Genomic DNA, 7,229 nt, shown 5'->3' with positions numbered 1-7,229 from the left:
CGCACACACTCTGCCCCTGTGCCTGCAGAGACGTGCACACACTCTGTCCCTGTGCCTGCAGAGAGAGAGACACGCACACACTCTGCCCCTGTGCCTGCAGAGACGTGCACACACTCTGTCCCTGTGCCTGCAGAGAGAGAGACACGCACACACTCTGCCCCTGTGCCTGCAGAGACGTGCACACACTCTGTCCCTGTGCCTGCAGAGAGAGAGACACGCACACACTCTGCCCCTGTGCCTGCAGAGACGTGCACACACTCTGTCCCTGTGCCTGCAGAGAGAGAGACACGCACACACTCTGCCCCTGTGCCTGCAGAGACGTGCACACACTCTGTCCCTGTGCCTGCAGAGAGAGAGACACGCACACACTCTGCCCCTGTGCCTGCAGAGACGTGCACACACTCTGTCCCTGTGCCTGCAGAGAGAGAGACACGCACACACTCTGCCCCTGTGCCTGCAGAGACGTGCACACACTCTGTCCCTGTGCCTGCAGAGAGAGAGACACGCACACACTCTGCCCCTGTGCCTGCAGAGAGAGAGACACGCACACACTCTGCCCCTGTGCCTGCAGAGACGCGCGCACACACTGCCCCTGTGCCTGCAGAGATGCGCACGCACACACTCTGCCCCTGTGCCTGCAGAGACAGGCACGCACACACACTGCCCCTGTGCCTGCAGAGACGCACACACACACACACTCTGCCCCTGTGCCTGCAGAGAGAGAGAGAGACGGTCTGCCCCTGTGCCTGCGAAGACGAGCACACACACACACACACTGCCCCTGTGCCTGCAGAGACGCACACACACACACACTCTGCCCCTGTGCCTGCAGAGAGAGAGAGAGACGGTCTGCCCCTGTGCCTGCGAAGACGAGCACACACACACACACACTGCCCCTGTGCCTGCAGAGACGCAAATGCATACACTCTGCCCAGGTGGTGCTGGAGCAGGGTGGGAGCAGGGAACTGGCTGGGGGTGGGTGAGGCTGGGCTGCTCAAGCCTGCTGAGGGCTCCCTCTGGGTCCTACTCCCCCTGCTTCTAGCCAGCTTTGACAGGAAGCCAGGGCAAATAAATATTAATTTACTAAATTTTTTAGGGGCTCTGTCGGCTGGATAGAATGGCCTGTGGGCTGTATTTTGCCCGCCCCTGCTCTAATCACTCACCAGTTGAATGAATAGACAACATAAGACAAATTGAGACAATTTAGAATGGGCTAGGCTGAGGATCCCATTGTGCTGTAAAAGAGTGGGAATGGAGTGCCTGTGTATCAGTGCCCCATTTATCCAAAAATTGTTCTCTACAAGAAGGTGGGTAACTGCTTTGTTTCAGTGAGTAGAGTTCAGAATTGAAAGCCAAATTAAGAATTTTTTATTAGGTTATCCCTGTCATTAGGTTAGTAGGTGGGCTTGGAGGAAAAGACTCTTGATACGCTTTTGTAGGGAGCAATTTCTGGATAAACAATAAGGATTGACGCACAGGCACCCCACTGCATCTTTTATGTCACAATGTACCTGCGGGGATTAACAGAAGGAAAGCACAAACTATGGGTGGTGTTGATGTTTCACAGTTGAAACAAGCTTGGCAATAAAGCTCTATGCAGATGTGCACAATTAACCAGAAGGAATGCACAAGAGCAAGAATGTGATGGTATTAAGGGCGGGGAAATCAGAACTCACTTTCAGCCCTAATATTTTAGTACTCATAAAAAAGTGTGTAAATAATTAAAAAATTATGACTTTAAAGAATTACTAATGTGCTTTTTTTGGAAGGAAAAGGTAATTTCAGGAAGATTTTTATCTAGCAGCAGTCTAACTAGATCTCCCATTCTATCTAACTAACAGGTTGGACATTAGTGTGGTTTTTGAAAAGAAAAGCACGCTGGGGCCTTGTTGCATATTAATTTTACAGTGTTCCTGTACCTTTTAACCCCTGCATTGTCCACACGTTAACACATGAAACTAGTTTTAAGCACACTTTAGGGTTTTAAAGTTACCGGGTTCCAGAGCTGGTTTATCTCTGATCTGTGTTAATCAACTCATGTCCCATTAATGTGTGGCCACTCCCCACAGATGAGCTGTCCAAGCTGCAGTCCTCCAGCATCCTAGAATGCAGTGTTCCCTTCCCCACCCTCCTGTGTGGACAGACTTTCCACCCCTTGAACTCTACTGCCCAGGGAGAGGTTCTGGCACCAAGCCAACTGCCTTCCATTCCTGCCCCATACATGTCAGGAGTGAGAGGCACTGGGTCAGGACTGACCATCAATGTTTACAAATGGGTCCTGGTACAAAAAGGGTTGAGAACCACTGCTCTAGTGGCAAGTCACAGCTGTGTAAGTCAGGCACAGTCAGAGAAGGTTTTTGTCCTTAAGGTACGACTGCTTCAAACTCAAGCTGACACTAACATCTGAGCAGCTCAAACATGTAACAAGGTGCCTAGTAATTACACAAGCAAGTACCTGAAGTAGAAGCAAAAAATTCAACAGCCTAAGTAGTGAGCTGCAAAGTTGCATTTCTAGTGTCCTGCAGGTCCAGTTGGAGTTTGGTTACAGTGGGAGCTGTTCTGATCTTGAATGAAATACAAGTGAAATTCTCTGATGGAAATATCTCAAGCTAACCAAACTGATGTAATATAAAGTTAAGGATTTCAAAATGAATCTATTCCTGTTTTGCAGGTGTTTAGCACTAGGGTGCGGATGTCCCAGCAACTACATCCAAATGGGTGAACACAGCTGCTGCTGGATTAGCTATTTCCATTCACCTGTGATAATTTAAATTATATAAATATATTTTAAAGACAAGTCCAAATTTATGCTTCAGCATTCTTCTACTGCCACCAAGAATCCTCCTCTTTGTCTGTACAGACAAAACCGTGGAAAATTTGCTTGACTGCCAGTTGGTCAACTTGGTTATCAAAATTCTTTTCAGAATCTGCTAAGAGGCTTTCGCATGATTTCTTAATTCACCTTAACGGGTTAACCAGTTTTTCAACACATCCATTTAACGTTGCTTAAACAGTGAACTCCTGAATGTAAGGACACCCTCTGTTCCACTTATGCAGTGCCAATTACAGTGAGGTGCTGGTCCAAGGCTCTGATCCCTCTATGCACTACTGCACTACATCTAGTAAGACTAATATAATTGTGTTACAATGTGCCTGTGGTGGTTATTAATAAGAAGAAACTGGAATGTTTTTTAATCTATTGTTTTTAACATCATGCAATGAACAAAAAAAATCATACAATATTTTACTCATGTTTATAACTGAAAAACAAAGTCAAGCTTGGTCAATACCATTTTGTATGCACTGAGGAACAAACCTTGCTCTGGCCCAAGTACACTGAGTTTGTGCAGGAATATTTTATAGGGATCTTTGCATAAGGTAGAAAGGAAGAGTGAGGGAATTGACTTGTTCTGCTGCTATAGGTAGGGGCTGGTCAAGTTTCATTGCTAACTAGTGAGGTTTATTGACTTCCTGTGCCCTTTGATAAATTCCCTGAGTCTTGGGTCCAAATTTCCTCTGCAGTGCTGTGATTGTGGCTCTTCACAGCAGCTCTCTTAGCACACCAGAAGCAGGGCCCTTTCCAGCTGCCATCTGCAGGACAATACACAGTCCTATATTCAGGGTCTGGAGAGAGCTGATTTGCCTCCTTAGGGCGTATGACTGAGTTAAAGTTATATGGTACTAACCTTGGGGAAAAGGAACGTTGCACTGATTACGAATTCCTTGCATTCACATTTTCTCTAGCTGACTGAATTCTGAAGAAGACAGCTTCCTCGACCACCACCGAACTGCACTGGAATTCCTGAGCCCTGCAAAAATTGTTCTGCTGCCTCCTTTCTATCCCGTATTTGTTCCAAAATAGTGCATACAACTTTAAATCTTGTTTTCTGCAGTCCTGAATTCCAATATATGTTCCTTCCAGTATCTCCTATTTGAGTAGTCCATGCCTTCTGTTTCTCAATGTAGAGGAAAACACAAGCCTGGTAAAGAGCTAGGTGCAGGTATATCAACAGAGCAGCTGGAAATTGACAAGAAATTTGGATTTTCAGGATAGTCTTTTGCAACATCTTGAAGAGGCAACATAATGTATGGCTACATAATCCTATCGTATGCAGGGTACCCTCTGGCTTTTGCTTGTACACTAAAATCTCTGTTGTCCAGCATCCCTGGGGTAAGGGGATTGCCAGTTATGTAAAAGTTCCAGTTATCTGAAATAAACTGGCAGGGGTTTTCAGATAACGTGCAGCACGGTGGGGTGGGGAGGGAGGGGGTGGCAGGGGCTGCAAGCAGGGCAGGGGCAGCCCAAGGTGGTGGGCAAGCTTTCTGCACCGCTGTGTGTGTCCGGCTGGCTGGAAAATCCAGTTAATAGAAGTTCCGGTTACTTAAATGCTGCATAACAAAGATTATAAGTGTAAGTATTTTAGTATGAGGGAGACTTCTCTTTATTATTATTATTATTATTTATTTTTTTAAACTAAGGCCACCATTAAATTCTATTGAGAGAATAGTGGGCACATCTACACATGCCTCTCTTAGCCAGGCTTAGTCTAAAATTGCCATTTTTAAGGCGCATTAAGGGTGTGCGCCTACACATGCATGCCCTTAACTTTCCATTGCCATTTTTAAGGTGCACTATGTGAGCCTAAATTTGATACCTGCATAAAACAGGTATCAGATTTAGGTGGGAATAACTAAGTCTCATTAGCACATGTAGATGTGCTATTGTGCATTAATGCAGTGTGCGTCAATAGATAAACACCATATTAATACATATTAGTACAGGTATGCTAGCACTAATGCAACTTAGCTGTCCACACCTAAATTTAATGTGCCTTAATGTGCATTAGCATGTCCATGTGTAGTCATAGATTCATAGATGTTGGGGTTGGAAGGGACCTCAATAGATCATCGAGTCCGACCCCCTGCATAAGCAGGAAAGAGGGCTGGGTCTAGATGACCCCAGCTAGATGCCTATCTAACCTCCTCTTGAAGACCCCCAGGGTAGGGGAGAGCACCACCTCCCTTGGGAGCCCGTTCCAGACCTTGGCCACTGTAACTGTGAAGAAGTTCTTCCTAATGTCCAGTCTAAATCTGCTCTCTGCTAGCTTGTGGCCATTATTTCTTGTAAGCTTCCCTTTTTTTTTGCAGTGCAGTCCCTTCTTTTGTGTAGCTGGTCCCTTACAAAGACTAAACTCAATCCCTTTTCTCTCTGCAGGGCTGTGCTTGGACACGATGTAGATGGAGACATCCCAGGGAAATCCAAGGACCACACTGCGCGGCACCTCTGCTGACCCCAATGTGCAAGATGGTCCAGGGCCAGCTGGGTGCTGGGGCCCCCACCGGAGGAGACTGTCTCTCTGGTGTGGTGTCTAAACAAGGCACTTCCCCATCGACTAGGGACAGTGGGAAAGAGCTGTTGGATTCATTGTGTTTTCCCTGGACCTGCTCACACCAGGATTGCAGCATGTGGCCATGTGCACAGCACTGGTGAATGTGGAGAAGAGGAGCCTGTGGCAAGCCAGTAGGGGGTGCTCCTGCACTGAACCACCCACCTCACTGCGCCTGACCACATTTCAGGCTCCGGGTGCCTCCCTGGGGTGTCTCACGTCTGGCTGACCCCCTTCCTGGAGCACACCCGGTAGCCTGGGGGTAATATGCCTAAATCGCCTTAATGTGCCTTAAGCAAAGGCACATTAAGTTTCTGGTACTTTGATTCATGTTTTTCAAGAGGAATAAAAACAATGTCTTTTTTCTTTTTCTTTTTTAACTGAAAAATCTCGCCTTGTAAATCCACCTTCATCCTATCTGTAATCACCCTTTAGGTATCTGAAAACCTGAAGGACAATTACAGAGAGGATGAAGATAGGCTTTTTCTCTGTAGCCATAGAGGACAGAACTAGGAGCAGTGGCCTCAAGCTACAGCAAGGGAAATTCAGACTGGCGATTAAGAGGAACTTTTTGACTATGAGAGTGGTCAGGCATTGGAAAAAGCTGCCTAGAAAGCGGGAGCAGGGCCCCTGTTGATTCCTGCTCTGCCCAATGTTTAAAACCAACCACCTGGCAGCAGCAGCAGCAGCATTTCTAGTCAGGCAGCGCTAAGTTTGTCACTTGACTGCGTTCCATTGTAAGGTACTGGCCCCGTCTAAACCAGAGCTTCTCAACCTTTTTCACCCTGCAGCATGCTTACGTGGCCTCCCCTACCCCACGGCACACTGGCCGGGTAGGGGTTGGGGGAAGAAAGTGGCAGACCACCGCAGAGCGGCAGGAAGTAGGTAGCACGGCGTTTGAATCGCTCGCTGGAGTCAGGCCCCCTTGTTCTAAGGTGTGGGGCGCGGCTCCAGCCCAAAATGGCGCAGCACACCTCGATGTGCTTGATGGCGCACCGACCGGTTGGGAACCGCTGGCCTAAACTCCCCTTTCCACAAGACCCTCTCTTCTCTTCTACTCGCCTTGATGTTGCTGCTCCCAAGCCGACCTTTGTGCTGCAGGTCTGTGGTTTATTAGCTGCTGCTGGGAGCGCAGCTCCTGTTTCACAGCCACGCAGATTGCTTTTTAACTCATTCTAGGGACGTTATATTTGTTCTGGCTTTGATCTTAAACCCAATAACACCGCCCTGGGCCCTGATTATATTAATAATGCTTCTGGTTTCTCTAACTGGAGAAAAACACCACATTTACTCAAATACAAGACAAGGCTTCCCCCGTACCCATCAGGGTGGTGGGAACCCCCTTGTTTTACATTCACACGCAGTGAAACCTTATTGTCCATCCTTCAACTGCAAATACGCCTAGTTCGTGCTAGCTACGAACAGGTATAAAAGTGCTGTTCAAAAGCCTGTTTCTGGAGGCCCCCGTGCTAAACCCCGTGGCGGTTTTGGAAACGGTTCAAGGGCATCCATTCTGGATCAGCTAAGCCTCGGGGTAATTTCCTAGATGCAAATGACTAGTGGTACGCTGACGTCAGAGCTGGTGTTTTCAAACTCCACCCACCACCGCGCGCTTGGGCCGAGCCCTCTGACAGGGCGGGGGTGCAGGGAGCAATGCCCTCCCCCCCATTTTTTCCTCTCGGCGGTGGGAGGGGGGCACTTTCCAGGCGAAGCTCCTCTAATTCGCTTCTGTAGTAAAATGATAACTGGTCTTTGCGTTTTCCAGATGCGGGAGTGGGGGTCGTCTTAGATCCGAGTGACGAGGGGTGGGGGGGCACGGGGCTGACGCTTCTCAGGGGCCCG

The sequence above is a fragment of the Alligator sinensis genome, unplaced genomic scaffold, assembly GCF_000455745.1.
Source record: "Alligator sinensis unplaced genomic scaffold, ASM45574v1 scaffold646_1, whole genome shotgun sequence".
Taxonomy (NCBI): domain Eukaryota; kingdom Metazoa; phylum Chordata; order Crocodylia; family Alligatoridae; genus Alligator; species Alligator sinensis.
The sequence above is the reverse complement of the archived record's forward strand: the minus strand, read 5'-3'. Positions refer to the sequence as shown.